General features: G+C 39.9%; 1 long non-coding RNA gene across 1 annotated transcript; it reads left to right on the top strand.

Annotated features, from left to right (window-relative positions):
• Positions 1 to 1,210: 1,210 nt before the first annotated feature.
• Positions 1,211 to 14,939, top strand: LOC115608585. The gene is made up of 3 exons (XR_003991590.1): positions 1,211 to 1,405; positions 13,192 to 13,320; positions 14,373 to 14,939. It is a non-coding gene; the product is annotated as an uncharacterized LOC115608585 (long non-coding RNA).
• The last annotated feature ends 6,087 nt before the right edge of the window (positions 14,940 to 21,026 follow it).

Here is a 21,026-nt window from a genome sequence, read left to right as displayed (position 1 = left end):
TCAATATTTACCACCTTGTGCCAGATTATATCATGTAACCTTCAACAATGTTGTGACATTTTTTTAGTTCATGGGATGCAGAGGAGCAGGGGACCACATCAGCTTGAAACTTCTTTGATGTTCCCCACAGGAATTTTTCAATAATTGGTCCATTGGATGCTTTCCAAGCATTTCGTTGTGTCAGGACCTAGGACAACCTACTGCAAGTTGAATGAAAAAGGTGGACCTGTTTATTCTGCTCTGCAATGCTTCCAGCTGTGGGAAGCAGCGGTGGCAGGGACGATGCCAAACGCATGGTGCTGTGTGACTCTGCAGGACTGGTACGCAGTGCCATCAAACATATTTCACAAGAGCATTCTCAGTCAGTTCACAGTTTTGAAGTTTCAGGTTCCTGAGGGTCAGCATCCCAAAAGCATGCTGGTGCATGGAAGAAGATGATGGTGGCTCTGGGAGACAGGAGAAATGGACTGGGAGAGCTGGAATTGGGAGACTTGGTTTTCTTCAGCCTGGGGAAGACTCTGGGGAGACCTTAGAGCAGCGTTCCAGGGCCAAAAGGGGTCAACAAGAAATCTGGAGAGGAACATTTTACAAGGACGTGTAGTGATAGGGCAAGGGGGAGTGGTTTTAAACTGAAAGAGGGTAGATTTAAATTAGATACTAGGAAGAAATTCTTTACTATGAGAGGGGACACTAGAACAGGTTGTGCAGAGAAGTTATGGCTGCCCCATTCCTGGCAGTGTTCAAGGCCAGGTTGGATGGGGCTTTGAGCAACCTGGTCTAGTGGAAGATGTCCCTGCCCATGGCAGGGGAGTTGGAACTAGATGGTCTTTAAGGTCTCTTCCAATCCAAAGCGTTCTATGATTCTATGAATTAAAACCAGGTTGAGCATCGCCTGTCACAGGAGGATTTCACTCCTATCAGGAATATATTAAGGCTTGACAAATTCACCTGTCAGAGGCTTTACACAGCTGATTTATTTGCCAGGACAGGTGGAGAGCTGCCTAGACTTATTGCTGAGCCAAGTGACATGAGAAGAGGCACATTAAAGAAGTTCTGCCTCTGATTGCAACGAGAGCACAACTGTTACGGCACTGCAAATTAGCAGACAGTTTTAAACCAGCTCCCAAGCACTGAAATTAAAAGCACTTAATACAGGAATCATATTCTCTAGCTAAGGCACAACGGGACTCTGGTGAATTTAGATTATAATGTTTCCATGTTGTAACAGAAATTTGTCTTTTTGAGACAATCAGGGGAGCCGCATTACAGCAGGACTTGCAAAGATTCGTGTTTGTGTCTAGTGGCTGCAAATGCATTAACTCTTTCAGGTGAACTTCTCTGTGAGTGCCGTGATTTCTTCTACACTGAATTTGGTGGACCTCTGAAAAATAATATTCAATTCAAGGTGAGTGGGACATAGGTAACAAAATCTGCCTCACGATCTTTTCTTCAAGAGGAAAAAGGTTCTTGTCATGGAATTATATGAATAAAGATATATTGGACCATCTCCTCTTGGGGTTATTTGTTGTGACTTTAACAATTAAACAACAATAAACCTCTGGAGATGCGGCTCAGCTAACAACCAGATCCACGAATGTTTAAATCAAGAATGCGATTCTTTGAAGATTATTATTCTCAAGAAGAAATAAAACAGTCTTACATTAATTATTTTTTTCTACCTAAAATGATACTGTGTAGACATATCAGCCTTTTTTCCCTTCCTCTCAAATGTTGCCAAACACACCACAATACCATGTATTGTAATGAGATAGCAGAGAAGACAACTGCCATGCTCATTACTGTTTCATTACTTGGTGATTGTGAGAGCTTTTTTCCATGACTGCCTGATTTCTATATTATCAGGAAAAGGACAAGGTCTTTGATGTTTTGTAACATTCTTTGGTGCTACTGGAAAACTAGTTGTTTTCTTCCTTTTCAAGGATACCTCAGTGGTTTATAATTGATCTATAGCAGATCTTTCAGATTTAACCTTAGGTCATATATAAAATATTAAATATGGCCATTATAGGGACCATGCCTTTTTAAAAACTGTATGGGTGTTAGCCTTTCTGTCGTAGACAAATTCCAATTTGGGTAATTAAATTTTGCCTGCATTCATTTTCCATGCAATTTTAATTGGATACAATATTTTTCACTTCCAGTGCAAAGTAATAGTGCATTGTTCTGTGCTGTGAAAGAGTTAATACATGCTGAGCTAGAGGTTGCTGCACTTCAGTAGTACGTGAATCTGATATGTATTTTTGAAGAAACCAGCAGAGAAAAAAGCCAAATCCTCTTGAAAAAAGGTACAAAATTTGTCAGATGTTTTTGCATGCTGTAAAAGTTTAAAATTATGTTAGTGACATCCAAGTTATCACATACATATCTGAAAAAGCAGATTTTCATAGTGTTCAAATATTCAGTATGTGGCTCATCAGATTGCATTAACCACTGCTACAAAAGGGAAAGGAATCAATACATATGTAAATGTGATTCTGGTTTAAAAAGCTATTCTTGGTTTTACTGTTACCATGCTAAAAGACATTGTAAACTGCAACAGACCCATTTCCTATGGGTTGTCTTCCCTCTGCCACTGGAACAAGTGGAGCAATGTGGCCTGTCAGAAAATGGGTGCAATGAAATGAGGACTGGTGTTAACCATTTACAGATCTTGTTCCATGTTGAGGGGGTGCTTAGAGGTGGAACTCGTTGGAAAGATTTTCCTGGACTTTGGAAATTGCGTAGGTTGTTTAAACATTTATTATGGATTACATATCATGAGTGAAACATACTTTGGTTTCTGGATTTGGTAATAAGTATTGTTATTAACACTAGGTTTTGTCTAATTTAAGAAATCTGAGTCAGTTATCTGAGGCTGTGAGATCCATTAGCACATTTTTCTTCATCTGTAGAAAATTTTACAGGTTACTTAGCATTATACTTTTTAAGAGTAAAAGTTTTTATCTTCGACTCTTGAAGATAAAAACTGATTAAAAACGTCTGAAATTATATATATAAAAAAGAGTGGAAAAATAACATTTTCACTAAGCAGTGGTCCTTGAAGTTGTTTACCTTCATATATATATATCAATAAAATCAAAAGCCGGGTGTTCTTCTTCATTCTCTCCTTTGTACAATGTATTTATTTCCTTTGAAAAGGGCTGACACTGGAGAGAATAATGATTGAAATTCCAAAAGTGGCAGAATCAGACCCTGAGGAGGGTTAAGAAGTTTGGCTGAGCACAGCAAAGGAGTGAGACCCTTGAAGTGTTTAGGGGACAACAGTCACCCAAGGGTAAAGTGCAGGATGGGAGCTGCTCTTGGGTAACCCCAAAGATGTTAATCGCTCCAAGATGACATCACCTCTGTTAAAATTTGCTTACCGTCACATAGGGTATGGAAACCTGGCAAAGACAAAGAACATGAGGGGAATTTTGGATTGGTTTGCTAACAGATGCCTGAGGGGGATCAGATAGGCCATGTGGACAGACATAAGGATTTAAACTGTTTAGGAGATAAACAGGCAGTAAGAGAAAGCAGAGGTGAGAGAGAACAGAGATCAGCTCTTCCACTGGTGTGGGGAACAGAGGCTACCTGGATTAGGTAGCTGGGGTTAGGGAGAAATAGTCCTAAATCATGAAGGAGACTCAAAGTCTGATGGAGAGATTCACTCCCAGCCCCCCAACAAAGCACTTGCCCACAATGCAGTTTTAAATGTGAATTCACATTAAAATGCAAAGATTTTTGTAGAATCAAAATCTCAGTGAAGAAATTTTTGTTCATTAAATACAGACAGGTGATCAATAGGGAATGTTAATCATAAAAATATGATCAGAGAATATTCTGCGTTTAAAATTTGTTGTTGTATAGCCACAGTGGAGTTTGGGTTTGTTTATGTCAATGATCCCAAGAGAGATCCTCCAGAATATCTGAGGATAATCTGTGGGGATTTTTGCTCCCATCTGTGGTTTTCCTCTTGGAATTTAGTTATCATGCTATAATCTGAGCATCACTTTAGGTAATTGGAAAATGTTTATTACCTATTCAAATGGAACTACCTTCACTGTTTCTGCATCAAGTTTTATGCGAATAAGCCCATGAAGCATTACGCAGCAAATTGGTCTGCCTTGTCTCCAGGTTAGCACTGGTATGGAAAAGGATTAGAAAGAGGAATGCTCAGTATACATAAAGAGAAAGGAAAACTCTGTGTCCTTAGGATACTTCTATCTTGAGCATCTTTACCTTTTGGTCATGATCCCTGCTGCTCTGCTAGCTAGGCATCTCGGCACCCTGTGCTGTACATAGTCACTGTAAGGATCTTACCCATCCAGGAGGACCCATCTTTGAACTGTTTAGGACACTGTTAACTCATTGGATATGGAGATTCCTGAAATATTTGCTACTGATTAAGGATGAGGACTCCAAACAGTAACTTCTCACTACCTCATTCTTGGCTCTACAAGTCCCCGGACTTGCAAATTCAAACATCTTTAATAAAGTACCTTTAGAAGAACCAGAGGGAAAGAAAAATTATGCTGTGGACCTCCTAGTCCTAAGCAATAACTGCTTGGTCACTTAGATATTTCACAGTGATTTACAAGTATTAATGAATTGGAACCTCAATTACATCCTCAAGGGCAAGGAAGTGTTATCTTCCTTTCCTCCCCACACAGTTTGCAAATGGAGTAAAGGTAGTGCAGCAAGGAGGGGGCTGATGATTTCTCATCTGATGTTTTTACCACTGGGATATATTTCCTCTTCTCTCCCTTGCCCCTTCCCTGAATGCCTGAAAATGACAGCTCTTTTCTGAGTATCTTTTGATACACTGATGTTGGGAACCTGAAAACGCAAAGTATTTGATTTGAAGTAATAGCCGCTGAGAATTCTTTGAATGCAAAGCTTATTTTTCTTTCCATCTCTCTTTTTTGCCGCATCACATCTCCAAATTTGTAATCTTTCAGCTATTATATGACTGCATTATGACTTTGTCCACTGATTAAAGTGGGGTTAATAACTTTGTCTGGTGAATGTTGGTGTAAGGGAGTGACTGCTGCTGAGTGTGCCTCTATTAATGGTACGTTTTGATTGGTTTGAGAGCAAATTATTGTGTTCTTCACCTACTCAGAAACAGCTGCTCCATGAAAAGACAGAGGAAGACTGTATCTTTAGGAACAATCTGTTTTCTGTCTGTAATTAATATGTTCTGGATTGTTTGGCTACTTTGGTTGGTGTATCACAAACTAGACTATTATGCTCAAAGCTACTTTTGGGATATCTAGTAATAGGTCCTTTTGTAAGCGTTAAGAGCAACCCCTTTAAATCACTGTGGGTTTGAGTAACTATCTAGCTTTGCCTAAACCATGCCAGCTTTCTGTAACAAGCTGATGAGCTATCACTGGGTTAAAAAAATGTATCCTTGATTCACACCTCTCTGGTGTAAATCCTGTTCCAATTTTAAAAGCACCTTGTTATAACAGTGTTGGACAGAGGACTTCTTGAGGCTAAGTGACATTTACAGCCTATGATACTGGTGTATCTGCACTGCGTATCCGTCAACATTTGGCATTTAAGAAAATCTGCTCATCCTCACATTGCCTGTTAAACACTCATTCTATTAGCAGAAACAAAAAAAAAAAAAGAGAGGAAGGAAAAAAAAAAAAGAAAGAAGAAAATCATCTTCTTTGCATTTGAGTTTTTAATGGGCAAAATGGGGTCAGTTTGACTATAACAGTGTGAAATCAACCCCAAATGACCCTGGGCGACTATACACCTGGAAGGAAAAGATGGTTTAAAATGACTTTTTTTTTTCTTTGTCCACAAGTTAATGCTGGAATAACTTGCACTCTTTAGCGTGCACAGCTGTATTATCCCAGGGCAGTTTTTGGCTTGGTGTGAATTTACACATCTGTCAGATCGCTTGGAGATCCATTGGCAAAATGCTGCGCTCGGGAACATTGTGTGGATTTGGGATGTTTCCTGTAGCACCTGGGAAGCACAGAACGGAAGGCTCGCCTTCTTGCCACATCCAGAGCTCCTCACTGCCCATCACCCTCTGCGCTCCAAGGAACAGGACAAAAGCGCTTCTGTCCACACGTGATTTTAGGCTCCACTTCAAAACTTCATTCTTGAGTCAAAACCACATTTTTCAGTTCAAAACTGCTTTTTCAATTTAAAACCGCTCGTGCTCTCCTTCTGATTTATTCCAAATAGGTGTCCCCAAGGGGTATTTGAATTTGCTTTAAGGACTAAAAGTTTGTCTGATTTGTTTTTTAGGAAGCAAAAACTGAGCATCAGGCTATGATTACCAAATGATAATTTTGGGATTCAGCCACAAATCAGGTTCCTTTCTTTTTTTCTTTTACTTCCTATACTGCTTCATCCATTTCTATGTTGTCTTTTCTTCCTGGGCTACCATGCTGTAGTTTTTCAGCTCCCTATTTTAATGTGTCTTTAAAACCAAGGGCATGTCCCATGTCTTCTCAAGGTGCTATGCTTTGCATATGACTCTGATTCTAATCTCCAGAGCTCTTCATACACTCTCGATGCTGTGCCATGGCCTGAGCTGAAGCCCTGAAACCACACGATTCCTACACCTGCCTCTGTTAGTAGCTTCCCAGGTGGCCTTTGGAATATTTTCATTTATTCACTATACGGATTTTATACTGCTTTGGCCTCTAACTTGCATTGGAGATCGCTGCCATGTATTTTAATGCATAATGCATTTTGGGATGCAGTTTGTGTACTGCTATGGAAAATATGGCAGTATTGTTCTTATGGCAAATAACTTTTTAATTCATAACCCTGGGACAAGTGAACACAAAATTTCTTTAAATTTTATGGAGCGAGAGTGAACACAGTAGAGCAGAAAAGGTTTTTCTTGCTCATGGAGTTGCATTGCAGTGTTTGGGGCTGTCATACACGTTGGTGGAGAGAGACGTAAGGCAGATGCACTCACTTTGATTCATTTTGGGGGAGATTGTGTGGTGGCATACCTCACAGTGGAGCTGGCACAGCTTCCAGGCCTGGGGTTAAGTTGCTCAGTTTGTTTCAATTGGTAATTAATAAAAGCAATAGCCAATTTGACTTTATACCATGTGTCTGTCTGTGTGGAACCTGGCACATGCAAACCCTCTTTCTACCGAGCAGAGATGGTCAGTGTATTTTTTGATATGCACATTATTCAGGGGACTTGGAAATGTGTGAAGTTTTGGTGAAGGGGAAGAAGCCCCCTGGCCCCTGACAGGTTTAAAGCAGGGGTTAAATATGGCTTTCAAAATGTTTCTTAAGTGCTGGTGTAGGCTCACTTCCTACAGCTTCCAGATTTTTAGTAGACAGGTCCATCAGAATTTCAGGGCAGCATCTCAGCAGTTGGGTTGTCTCGTAAACCCAGAAGGGGCCACCAACATTTTGGTGCAAGACTTCCCCTCCCCACCCTTCCGAAGAGGAACATCTGCTCCTTAGCATGCTGCTCATTTCCATGGCAGGACTCCAGTTGCTCTTCCAACGCAGAGCTCAGCAATAGTAGTGCTGGTGTCTGAGCTCTGGAACAAACCAAGTGGTTTGCGTGTGCTTTTGTGTGCCATGAGTTATTTCTACTGTGTGCTTATTTATAATAACGGGCATTCATTATTATGAGAGAGTCTTTTTGCTCAGGAATCATCACAGTACACACTGTAAATGCATCTTGACAATGGTTTGCATTTGTGTGTTATGGGCTCATAATACGTATTTATTTGTGTGTATAAAACTGTAATACCAAACGCATAGTAAAAAAAACCCAACAAAAAAACCCAACAAAAAATAAAACAAAACCCACACAACAAAAATCCAACAACATAGGAAATTGCATGAACAGTAGTTCCATTTAAAATATCATATCTTGGCCAATTATGTTATGTCCAAATATCCTAGTCATATTGTAGACTAACAGCCTGCCAAATTTCACTTAAAAGCACAGCCAATTTTTAAGTTACAGAAGCACAAAGAGCAGTGGAATGTTCTTTTTAAAGACTCCTCTAACTTAAACAAAAATTATAAGGTTTTTATTGTTTTGTTTAAGTCCAAGGGAAAAAATATTTGCTGCAAATCAGCCTGGATCACACTGCAAAATTCAGCATTTGGCTGCCTACATCACCAGAGTATGCTACTTAAAACAAGTTGATTTGCTTGCTAGAAGTTCAAAGCCCATGTAAAAGTATATCTATGAGTAAATATGAGTCAGAGGAATTTTTATTAATGGAATCTGGTTTTATTTTTTATTTATTTATTACCACCCACCCTCAAAGCACAGAAGTTCTCCAATTGGGCTATTAGATAGAGATATATTCCCCACTGACTGCTGTTCTGAATTGGGGTCTTTACAGATGCTTTATCTTGCTCTTTTCAGATTGTAACAGGATATGCTGTCTCACAGGGCAATAAAGAGAAAGTTTATAATAATCTGAAGAAGAAATACCAACTGATTTTTTTCTCCTATCAGTCGTAGTCAGGAACTACTATTAAAATGTCATAAAGAAAAGAAAGTAATACTAAAATTGTGGATGTAACCTCAAATGTGTCATGAAAGAATTGGGATTTTTTATTTTAATAAGGTTTTTTTGTCAGGAAAAAAAAAGATCCACTTTTAAGATTCCTCATCTACGTACTTAAAATCATTTTCCACTGGCATCAAAGGAACAAATGCATGGATTCATTAGAATAATTACAGGAAAAAAGCGAAAAATGAAGTCGGTGTGTTAAAATCTCCATTTAGCTCTCTATAGTGCCTGCCGTGTGGGGGGAAAACAGTTAATTAGGACAGCAAAAGACAGCACTGAGAAAATGTGCTGCATGACAAAGGTGGCAGAACTCATAAAAAATTCGTATTGAATAAGGAATTTATAACTATCACTGTAAGGCGGCTTAAAAAAAACCCCACAACAAACCTAAAAAAATATATATCTAAAAGCCCTCATAGCAATCCCCCATCACTCGGTTAGAATATTTCCAAGAGGTTACAGTTCTAAAATAGTATTTCTTTCTCCTGCGCAGCCGGCTGGCTTCTCCTCTCCCCTCTCTGTGCTGCCTCCAGCTCTACGCCGGGCTGCCTGTTCTTTATTCCCAGCACAGCTTTTAGCCCGCGTGGCCAATCGGGGCGGCAGTGCTGGCCCAGGACCACGCTTGGTGCTGAGCTCCAAATGTGATTCCAGCCCTGACAGGGGGATTATAGGAAACAGATGACTTACGCTTCTAATTTGTGGCCTTAAATTGCAAACAGAATTTCAGGAGTCGAACGGAGTAATAAATGGCAATAGAGAAAGCCACACACAGCCAAATCAGTATGTGGTGGTTGTAGGTTAAACTAAATAGGAAGAGACAGGTTATGATGGTTTAGTGTATTACAGAGAAGAAAGTCTTAAATTACTAGTGCTGAGAGGTATTGCACTATGACAGACAGTATTGCATTGTGTAGTCTACAGATATCACAAGCAGAACAATAAAAGAGCAGGTTTAGCATAAAACCTGTTGCTGGACATATCTTTTTTTCTCCTTAGAAATGGAAGTGATGTTTTATGTTTGTTTTGACCTTAACTATATGCTTGCCCCTTAACATCTGTTTTCTGCTGTTGCAGTTTTTCACACCAAATTAACTGTCAAGGCTTCAGATAAAACAAGTTAAAAATACTTCCAAATTATTTTTTGTTGACTTTCAGGACTAGAAGAGTGTCCTGTTACTCTTCCTGTCCTGGATTGCAGTGCTTATCTCTCGCAGGCATAAAATACACTCCATTAAACATTTTCAAATGATTAAAAATTAGAATGGCAGAATTTAAACGTCCCCTCCCCACACCCTTTTTTTTTCTGCTGATGGCATCTCTGCCAGCCACTGCTTTTTGTGTAATGGCATCAGAGTATGTTTTGGAGGAGGTTTTTGCACTTTCATGCTGGATCTGCTGACTTCTTTTGTTATCATTTGTAGTTTCTGGTTCTGAAAAGCTTTGGAGTATTTATTTAACAATGATTTGTATCAAAAGCTTGTTCCATGGTGTTAATTGGCGTATGCTCCTTGCAAGCCTTAAATTATAAAGATACATTCTTAGAACCCAGACTTGTTTCAGATTTGATATGGGGATGACTAACATGGGATTTGTTTTTTTTTTCATCTCAGTACGAGACGGAAGGAGAGATGAGGAATATGCTTAGAGGTCTGAAGGAATAGCTGGTACCACAAAGGCATATGTCAATTGTTAGTATTTCTTAAGCCTTTTAATTTGAAGATGTGTTTTAAAAAAATTGAAAGAGTCTTTTCTTTAACAATATTTGATCTCTGGAGTCTCTGAAGCTGTTAGAAAAACATTTCCATTACATACCAAGTAACACGGTGGTATTATCCTACCATCCAGATAATACTGCCCTAAAATGACAACTGGCTAGACCTGCAAATAGCATTAACGCAAAGATTTGAAACAAGAGAGGAAAAATAAACCTTTGGCTACCTAGCACTTTGCATTGCTGTGCAACCTGTAGGCTCCATCCTAGCAATTTCTCAGTCGGAGAAATCCTTTCCGGGCATCCTAGCATCCACTGTCGACGTTTCATTCCAGGCAGTGGAGCCTGCCGGCATTTGAATGAACATAACTGTTATTATTGCAAAATGATTATTGTTTTAAGCAGGTCTTTTGATTATCATTGAAAATGACTGGCTAAATACAGTTTGATTAATCACTTGCAAAAATTATGCTTGTTAGAGCTGTTTTATATTCTCTGTTGCTATGTTCTCACTGTAGGTTATAGCCATTTCTTTACAACTGAAGATTTTTCCCTTTAAGTCACCTGGTGAGAAAGGAAAACAAATCTTAGTTGAAAGCTTTTGTCCGTGAGACAGACTCCTCTTTTCATCCCTATGTCCTTTAAAAAAATGCTCAATTATTGTCTGTGCCACAGAGGAAAGAATGGGGCCTACCCAGGACCTGAACCTTTTCAGACAGGAGATGTCTTTTGTTTTTGCACCCCATCAACACCGCTCACCTAATTAAATCTGATATCTCTGGCTGAAGCAAAATGATTTGTTAATAGTTCTTTGGGAATTTTCTTAATGAGTTTAGATGTCTTTTGTATGGTACATGGGGGGGTATTTTGCAAATGGAGCTGAACAAGAAAAAAAAATAAAAATGGGGCAAAGACAGTGGAGAAAGAGCACCAAAGCAAGGAGCAAGGTGTGGGCTGATGGTGGGTCCTGGTGGGCTGCAGCCAGTCATTAGCCAGGGGCACATGGCAGAGATGCTCGGGAAGAGCCCTCCCCATCCCACCCGGCCAGGAACATCTGTCAGGGACTCAGATATTACACCTTGATCAGGCTGAGACAGTGACACCATTTTCTTTAACAAACACCAGCAGCTTTTCATTCTCCTTTATTTTAACATTTCTCAGGGGCTGGATTCCCTTTCTTCTTCTGCTCTGCTGAGAGTAAAAGGAGCTTGTTAACTTGCTTAGATATTTTGACTGCTGATGCACTTTGGCCACTTGCCTGTGGTAACAGTGTCAAAGCATTACTTGGGATAATTGCTATATTTGCAGTCTGAAGAGTGCTCTGACTTAGTGTTCAAGCTGCTGAATAAAAAAGAAATTGTCATTTTGGAAGAAATATGTGAATTACCGTCCCAGTTAAAAAAGCGCACAATTTTCAAAATGTCTTTTCCCCTTGTATTCAAGCATAATGTTATACAGATAATTAACATTTTAATAAATCACTTAAAATATGAGATAGCTGCTTAAAAGGCTTTGGTTTCAGTAGGGTTTTGTTTTGTTTTTATTTTTAGCTTAGGGGATTAACCACTATGGGGCTCTATTCCTTCATTCTGTGCACGCCCAAAAGTACCCACCGATCCATAAAAACACCATGTGCTTCTAGTGTGGGGTTTTCAAAGGATGCAAGTTCTTGCCCATAGCTTTTGCTAAGTTTACTAGTCTTCCTAGTTTCACACTTTGAACTAGTACTGTAAAATATCAGTAATTACAAAATGACTGGGATATTAAAAATATTAGTTACATTGTCAATTGTGTCTCAAGTCATACTACATGTGGATAGCTGTGACAATTTTTTGATATCCCTTCATTCAGTAAAGATATGAATAATTTAGACATGTTCTTATGACATCCATTTTCTGAGAGGAAATTGAGACTATAAAAGAATTTAATTGTATGAATGCGCTGCAAGAAATGGCACCTTTAATTTGTTGTGTTTTACACCTTTCTGATATCTTTGTGCACCCCATTTGTTGCGCAATCTTTTTCTTTGAAAGATTATGGTAGGTATCACAAGCAAGCTTTGGTCTAGGAAAAATGTCCAGATTTCCTGCAAACTTACTGAATGCCCATAAACTTCCTCTGATCCCTCTTTAGGGGGGGACCTGGCAGGATTGTGTCTGGTAGAAGCAAAGGATTGGAGTCCAAGGACCATGATCTGTAGAGTCATGTCAAGACTGCCATGAGCAGCTCAGGGCAAGCAGAGGAAGAGACACTTCAAGCAAACAGTGCTTCTTGTGGCCTCTATTTTCAGATCTGTTTGCTCCAAAAGCTCTAATATATAAAATAAACCAACAAACAATAAAGATCTTTTCTGATAGTTTGCATCATGTCTCAAGTTCTGCTCTTCCTGATTCACACTTACAAAACTGCTCTGGATCTATTGTGTCGTAGCACCTAGGCAATATTTAGTAGGCTAAATCTGCCTGGAAATCCATCATTTAATATGATCTAGAGAACATCCAATCTGAGAAACTGAATGATGAAAGGCTTGAATGAACCTTTTCAATGCCCATCCTCAAACCCAAGTTAATCAGCCTAGCAATTACCAGCATTAGCAGCCCTGCTGCTATTCCTCCCTTACCTGTGTCAGGGCTCAATCCTGTTGCATCTGGCTCCTGTCATTTTACAGCAAACTGATAAACAACTATTCATTTAATCAAAATTACATAGGTTGGAAGCCAGGACAGTGCTTGGCTCCAGAAAATCTTGTGAGGAAGCACCTAGTAAAATTATTCATCCTGCATTTTTTTGTTGCTCATAGGCTTCAATGCTCACCCACTTTAACGCAAAGTGAAGCACACTTTGTTCTACTGCCTCCAGATACCTTGTGTGGCTGTCTGATGTGCATTTTACCTGGCATTTGGGAGTATTTATTTAACATAGACATGATTACTTCTCTTTCAGTATTAACTCTGAAAAATCCTGAGCTCTTCCAAAACGTGTTGATTACTCTACTGATGGACGAGGTGGCAAAGAGGAGAGGTATCTGGCATGGTGCAGGATCCCAGCTGATGTGACCTGAGGCTGTTGGTGGTGAGGGTTTAATGCGCATGACAAATTTCTTGCTTACAAAATTGTTCGGGGGTCAGATTTTACTCTGGGTTATGTGGATTTAAATTAGCAACAGTTCCAGAAGCTTCATTTGTTACTGGAAATTTCAAAGGTGGGGTAGGTCAGAAACTGGTTGCCTGTGTTTCAAGGTATGTTCTGCTCAGCGAGCAGAACCCTGTCCATTTTAACTCTTCTTTTATTTAATTCTTCCTTTATAATTACATTTATGTTACTGGAAGAGCTTTCTTTTTTTTTTTTCCCCCAGTTGGCTGTCCTGCACATTTTCTGACTACTTTTGAATGTAAAAAAAAGTTAACAATTAATTTTGAATTAAAAAAAAAAAAAGAAAAAGAGAGAGAACTGAAAATGACCCCATAAAACCCACTAAAATAAAAAAAACCCAACCCCACCCCCAAAACCCTGAAATTCACAAAGTTAAATAGTATGAAAGAAAAGCTCCTTTCAGTTAGGATAGGATCACCAGGGCTGGGATAAGCCCCTTGCAATATTATACATATTTGAAACATGAGAGCTGTTGTTTTGAAGCTTTACTATGTTATTGTCCTGCTTGTCTCAGTAAGAAGCATATATCTCTGGTGGATGGAGGTTAGCTAAGTAAGTCATGCATAGATGGAATTTATTAAGTTTGCATGGTAGTGACAGCTGTGAGTGGGAACAGTAACTCTGAACGTGCCAAGGGCTGAGAAAAGGAAGGAATTTTCATATGTGTCTTAAAGGAAAACGACAGTGTAATTGTGAAAGTGCTTCTAATCACTCCATCTCTTTACCAAGGGGGAAAGTCACGGAAATGATTTTAAAAGTGTAAGAGTCTGGTGGGGGGCTGTCTTTGGACAATCTCACCAGGCAGATGAGGATATGGAAGAGTCAGGTTCTGTTATGAACCACTGAAACACAGACAATTTAATACAAATCCATTCAAATAGAGTTATAAATATACATCAGTGCAACGCAGCATCTGGTTATCTGTTAAATTGTCTAAAAATGGCTTTTTTTTTTTTTTTTTTTAAATATAGAATTCACCCCCAAATCACTTCCTAACCATCTGATCTTCAGGAGCTCCTTGTGGAAACACTTTCTTTGGTGTTTTTTCGCATTCTTTCTCTGCCTCCTGAGATGAAATTCACCTTCGCTGCTGGATCATTGAAACGGCATCTGTCACTTGGAGGGAGACAAATTCCAGTTGCTGGGGCTGATCCTGGCAGCACTGCACATGCAAGTGACATGCAGCTCATCGGGATGGCCTAGCCTGTGAAAGCCAGGGGTGGGCACCTCAAGATGTCAACCCAGGTGGGGACAGAGGTGGAAACATCAGGAAAGAAGGAAATAATTAGTAACGACTCACCTGATATTAAATCACCTTGTCCTCCTGCTTTATTGCTCTGGTTATGGTAGGTCCTGCCAAGCAACAGAACCCATGTGGGAGAGGGATGCTCCCTGAGATAGTGAGAGGAGATGTCTCCTGCCTCCTAATGCTGTGATGAGCAGTTACGGATCAGAATATACTAACATGGCTTTTTAACAGCTCTTTGAAACCCAAGACCCTCTCTGGCAGTTGTGGGGCTACCAATATGAGAGGTGACTCTTTTGCACCTCCCCTGCCTCTGCCTTTCGTGCCCTTCCTCCTCTTGCCCTAACCTCACCACATCATGGATCCCATCCCTGTATGTTCTATGTATCAAACATACCCTGCGATGGGCCCTGTCAGTACATTTTCATTTGATATAGGTATAACGCTGACCGGCAGAATAAGATACCTACACTGTTTTACTAATAGGGCTTCTTTTTCCTTTTGTTTGATATTATGCATATTTTTAACATAGCTCCCATTTTCATAGCTCTCAACACTATCCAGATTTTTTTCAAGCAAATTAAATTGAATTCTAATTTTAGAGAGCTCTTTAGGTGGCATCTTTTAATTTTCACCTTTTCCAGGGCTTTTGTTGCAGCCTAAAAATGAACTTACAGTAGGTTAAATCCATGTTCTTAATGAAGCACTTCTTGCTCTCTGCTTTTTTGTTGTTATACATACATAGGATATGTTCTGTTGATGTGTGGGGACTTCTGATTAGATGAGAATTTACCTCTGAGGAAGCTCAGATTATCACACACAAAGCACCAGAAATAGAAAAATGATGCGCACAACCATGAAAAAAACAATGGATCTTATCTTTAGTTTTTTTCCTAATCACCCTCTAGCATCACTACAGCAGTCAAGTTGCCTGAGGGCTCGCTAGGGTTTATATTTTATTATAACATTGATAAGAGCAGCTGAGCGAACAGTGAACTGGATGTTTGGTAAATATTAGTTTGAATTCATGGCAGAATTTTGATCTGATGTGTTCACAATTCTCCTGTATTTACACAGTTCACTGTAAAATTGCACTGCATTGACTAGTTTGACAAATTATGCGTGTGTGTGTTTTTTCCCTGAGTAGATGCTTGAACTAACCCGTGTAAATCAAACAGTTCTTGTTGTGGCTGAAAACACAGTTTGAAGTTGATGTTCTTTCTGTTACATGAATTACATATTTCAGTTAATAAGTTATGCAAATGGTGAATTTTATGTTTGGCTTTTGTAGTGTTGACTTTGAGTTTTGAATAACATCCAGGCTAATAGTTTGATGGTGAAATTAGTGAATAATTGGGAATAGCAAATCATTGCTTTTGTGATCTGTCAATGAATCTTTTAGATAAAACTGTTCCCTGTGAATTGTTTCATTGTCTAATATTTTGACACTTGATGCCATATCATTTAGGGATTACCCTGAGGAGCTTTCCTTTGATTTGCGTAGGAGAAAAATCACCCCCCGCAGCGGGAAGACCAGCACTGAGTGGGAATACCAGGACTACCTTAATGCTACCTAATGGATGGTACCTCCGTGGATTTATGAATCCCATTGCATCTAAATAATGAAGGAGAAGTGATGCAATACCCTTCGCCCTTTTTCTCTGTGGCTTGCAGGCACTGAAGTCTGGAAGTAGCTTTTCCTAATCCAAATTCACCTAATTCCCCTAATTGCAAATTCAATGGGAATTTTGGTATTTATGTTTTTTCTAGGCATGGTCAAAGTTAAGAAATCCTGGGTTAGACTGTTTTAAAAAAGAAGATGAAATAACACAAAAATGAAACCAAAATTTTAATTCCTTTTTTTTTTTTGAAAAACAACAAATGGAGACCCATGATAAATCCCATTATGAAATGTACAACTACAATAACTTATAAAAATACTGACTTGCCTGTAATAAGCCCATTGGTTTGCAGTGTCTGCCTGTTAGCAAGAAGGCAGAAGATCATGCCAGACCTGATGTATGCCACTAGTCCACACATGGACATGACCCACTCGCCCAAGCTGCCAGGACGATTTCTGCTTCCCAGGGCCAGGCTGTGCCAGGCTGTGCCACATCTGGGACTCACATCTGCATGGCAAAGAAACCTCCATTGCCTTCCTGAGAGCTGTTTGTAAGCTCATTAGAATGAATTAATAAGTACATGTAGAAAAAAAAAAAAAAGCCCCAAATCCCAGCTGATCAGATCTTCCTGGGTCATTTAGAAAAAATACTCATATTCTACCCATTTTAGCAGAGGGGAGGATTTTCTTCCAGGATTTTCCAGAGCAAGAATGTCTGTTGGTGCTGCGAACCAAAGCAGAAAGAAGCAGAATCTTCCCTCCCCCAGTTTATGCTTCTCTAAGTTAAATCACTTATCCGTGTTTTACCAGCCTTTATCACAGTTTGTACACTTGCTCCAACTAAATTATTTTTTCTTCAAGGGAGCTCGTGAGGCACTTACATAAATTCTCTTAATTTCTGAGTAATGCAGTCCTGACAATCACTTAAGACAGTACAGTTGATACCGCTGTCAGGGAAGTCTCTTTTTCAAAAGAATGTTTTTATATAGAATATCACTGTGACACGTCGCTTAGATGGATGTCTTTAGCAGAATTTGATTAATGTAATGTAATAAAAGAGATGCACACTAAAGTGTCTGTACATGTCTTGTTAAGTATGTTTGATTCATTATATGTAGTTCTCCTCACTTCTTTTCTCTTTCCTCAGTTCATTTTTTATCATTTCAATAATATATCTATAAATATGAAAAAGTTGGCACTTTCTTTGACATATATGGCTATTAATTCATAACTCTAAAAAATTGTATCTTTCAACTTGTCACTTTAAAGCTTGTACAGTTTATTACAGTAAGTAACCTGTGTTGGAAATTAGATTTTGAACTTTAGCAAGGAGATAAATAAGCTTGTGGACATAGAAGTTATGGAGAAGCTACCTAGATATAGTGCTAGAATAAAATTGCATGAAAAGATCACTTACTTGAAGATGATAATTTCAGAGCTCCCTGAGGATCACATTAAGATTGCATATTGGAAATGGGCTTCAGCTTGAATTCCAATAACTTTAATTCCTAGAAATGGTATTATTTCAGTTAATCCTTTTCCTTGGGTGGGTCTGTTTCTCTCATTCTGTAGGCTAATAACACATGTCAGCAGCAAGCAATTTCACTAAATATATGAAACTCACTTTAGAAAGACTACTGAAAATTCATCTAGGCCAAGATTTGTCTGTCAATTTTCAGTGTTGATCAACCTGAGGAAGACAAAAACCTGGAAAATTTTAATATCTTTGTTACATAGTATACAACAACATTTGAAGTGAACCAGATTAGTTATTTCCTAATTGGCCAATTAAAGTCACGGCAAAGCAAGGATGGTCCTTAACTTTTTTGCTTTGCCTTGCTTTGATAGTAGAATAGTCAATCTGCTGCTTTTCTAATTAGTTTTTACTCCATGACTTTTTCAGAGCATGTCTGACAAATCCAAACTTTGACCACAACAGGTTTGGGACTGCGCAGACTGTACTGGCGGTTCTGCAGCTGGGATATATTCTTTGTGAGACTGCTTCTCAGGACTTATCTGGACTAGGAAAACTTTCTTGAGTGAGTTAAGCTGAATGCTTGCGTTGGTACACCTCAGCAGGAGATCATCAGCCCTCCTCATGTGACCACATGAAGGGTTTACAGAGGCAAAGCCACAGGGAGGGGAACTGAGGAAGGATGCCACTGCTCTAAGAAATTATGTACATCCTCCTGCCAGCAGGATTATTTTATTTGGTTATGGCAGGGCATGCTGTGCTGATGACTGGAACTTGTCAGGCAGAGCACGTGAGGAGCTTGCACCATCGGCATCCAGAGCACAGACCACATAAAACAGCGGGTGGGTGGAAACACGTGCAGTGGGGGCTGGCAATGGATGGAAGGTGGGTTTGCTGGCAGGAGAAAATACAGAAGTTGGGGCAGCCCAGGAGCAATGGGAAACCGCACAGTGTAACTTCTGTGCAGGTTTACAAATCATGAAGCACCTGAGGATTATACAGTGAGCAGGATAGATGCGGTGGGTAAAGATGTGTGAAATCAAAGCTCCCAAATGAGGACAGATGGACTAGCCTCAGGAAAAGAGAGGCGAGGAAGGTAGAGATGCAGTGGCAGATGTGCCGTTTGGTACATGGTGTAAGTACATTTTGCAGTTACTTTTTCTGCAAAGCAGGGGCTTTATTACTGTTTTGCTGTGGTTTCTGTTAGACCAGGGCATGTACTGTTGATAACGTATATGCTCAGAGTGTGGTTGTATTAATCAAGTGTATGCAGTAAACAGGATCAAAAAGGAGGCAGGGATTCACTTATGAGAAGCGTTCGAGCTTCAGTATTTTGTGAAGCTTTGAGGAAGTGCACGTGGTTCCCTGCAAGCCACAGCTGACTGCTGTGGGTTCGTAGGCATCACTGAAAAGGGAACTAAGTGCTCACAAAACAAAGGTAGGGTCCTGGGATGAACACTGGACCAGCTGCATATAGACCAGCAGGATAACATTCGCAATATAGGAAAAAGATGGCAGCATTAGGTACTACCTGCTGGAAAATGCTGGCCTGCAAGCAGGGAGGTGCACCATGCCCAAGAGCTGGGACAGCTACTCTGAAGCTGGTCCTCCACAATGCAGTCCCATCTCGGATGCTGAAGTTCCTGTCTCCTGTGCAGGGAAGATGGTCTTGCTGGACATGCACAGGGAGGAGGTCAACTCAGTTTGCTCTTAACTTTCTTACTTGTAACAGTCATTAACCACCCAGATACAGAAAGCCTAGCAAGCTTTTCAACTTGAACAAGCTGTATCTCAGGGAAGTCAAACCAGCTGTATTGATTCCTGTCAGCACACTTGTCTTTGGAGAATCATTTGTTTTATAAAACCAGGTTGCCAGATCTGTACAGCAGAAGGAAAAGGAAGAAAACACAGGTTTTTAATGAATACGAATAAAACTTCTAGGAGTGAAGAGCTCCTATCAGTGATAGTTTGCAACATCTAAGCATGAGCTGCTGGGATAGTCACCTGAAATAATGAGTGAATAGCAGGAGAGAGGACCACTACTGTAAGAAAAAAACTTCACAGACTTGCTCACCTCAGTGTGAATGCAGCTCACTTCCAACTTTTCAGGGAATGACAAATATCCCATTGTCTCTGGGGTGTTTTCACCACAGATATTCATCTCACCCACTGGGTGCCATAAGCCCCCCTGCTTCTCCCTTCACCTAGGTTTCAGTTCCTATTGCTCCTGCCCCACACAGATGTATTAACGCTTGATGCCAGCAGATTTACTGCCTGCTTTGTGCCTGAAGCTGCTGTGATTCAGCACATCTCTGCTCCATACCTTTCCTGCCCAATGCACTCAAGACTCAAAGCGGTCACTTTGAGTGTGCTGGATTGCATGCAAGGGTGAGGAGGCACTATGGGCAGAGGGTTTGCTACAGAGGAGGTCATCATTGAATATTGTCTTCTTCTGACTTGTAATGATTTGGATGCAAATACCTGACATCCACAAAACTGATGTTGGACCTGAACGTACAAGGATTTTCCCAGTCCTCTTGAAACCATTGCACGTTAATATGAGCATGTATGTAAATGCAGCAGTACATTTTAGATCCTAGGGCTACTCAGGAGATGCTCTAATTCTCTTCTTGAATCCACTACTATAAAGCAGTTGAGAGCCAGAGGAGCATCCTCAGCTATAGAAACTGAGGGATCATCTGATCACAATGATTTGGGATGTACACACTGGGGAGGAAATAATCAATTTCTATTGTGAATCAGGTAAAGAACTAGAAGATAGCTCTTCCAAATCTAAGTAGGTATTTTAACCTTTAGTCAAAGGTATGAATGAATAACTACCATGAATAACAGAAATATGTGATTAGGATGCCTGTTCACCTTAGGGGGAGAATTATTACTGGTCTCAGTAAATGTACACATATAAGCCTCACACGTCTCACTCGCCAATTTATATGGCTTAGCTTATGGACTTTCATGAACCTCCTTCATGTGCATCCAGGTATGCATGGTGGAGAAAAGCCTTAACACTTAGCTCAGCATTAATGAGGTTTGCTGGCCAAGGTGTGCTGCTGGCACAGGTGGAGTTGCTACATTCCATTTGCACCCTGCATCATCACAGCCGCCTTCACTTGGGCCTGATAGCAAGCAGGTGACTAGTAGAGAAGCTGTGTTCTCTCTTTTTTTTTTGGATCAAGGAAGGAAAGAAGGAGAGAAGGAAAAAGACTATACTCATTTTGAAGGTAAAAAGGTTGACTGGAGGTGGAAAAACAAAGTTGAGGCAA

This window comes from Strigops habroptila, chromosome 5 (genome assembly GCF_004027225.2).
Source record: "Strigops habroptila isolate Jane chromosome 5, bStrHab1.2.pri, whole genome shotgun sequence".
NCBI lineage: Eukaryota > Metazoa > Chordata > Aves > Psittaciformes > Psittacidae > Strigops > Strigops habroptila.
The sequence above is the reverse complement of the archived record's forward strand: the minus strand, read 5'-3'. Positions and strand labels throughout refer to the sequence as shown.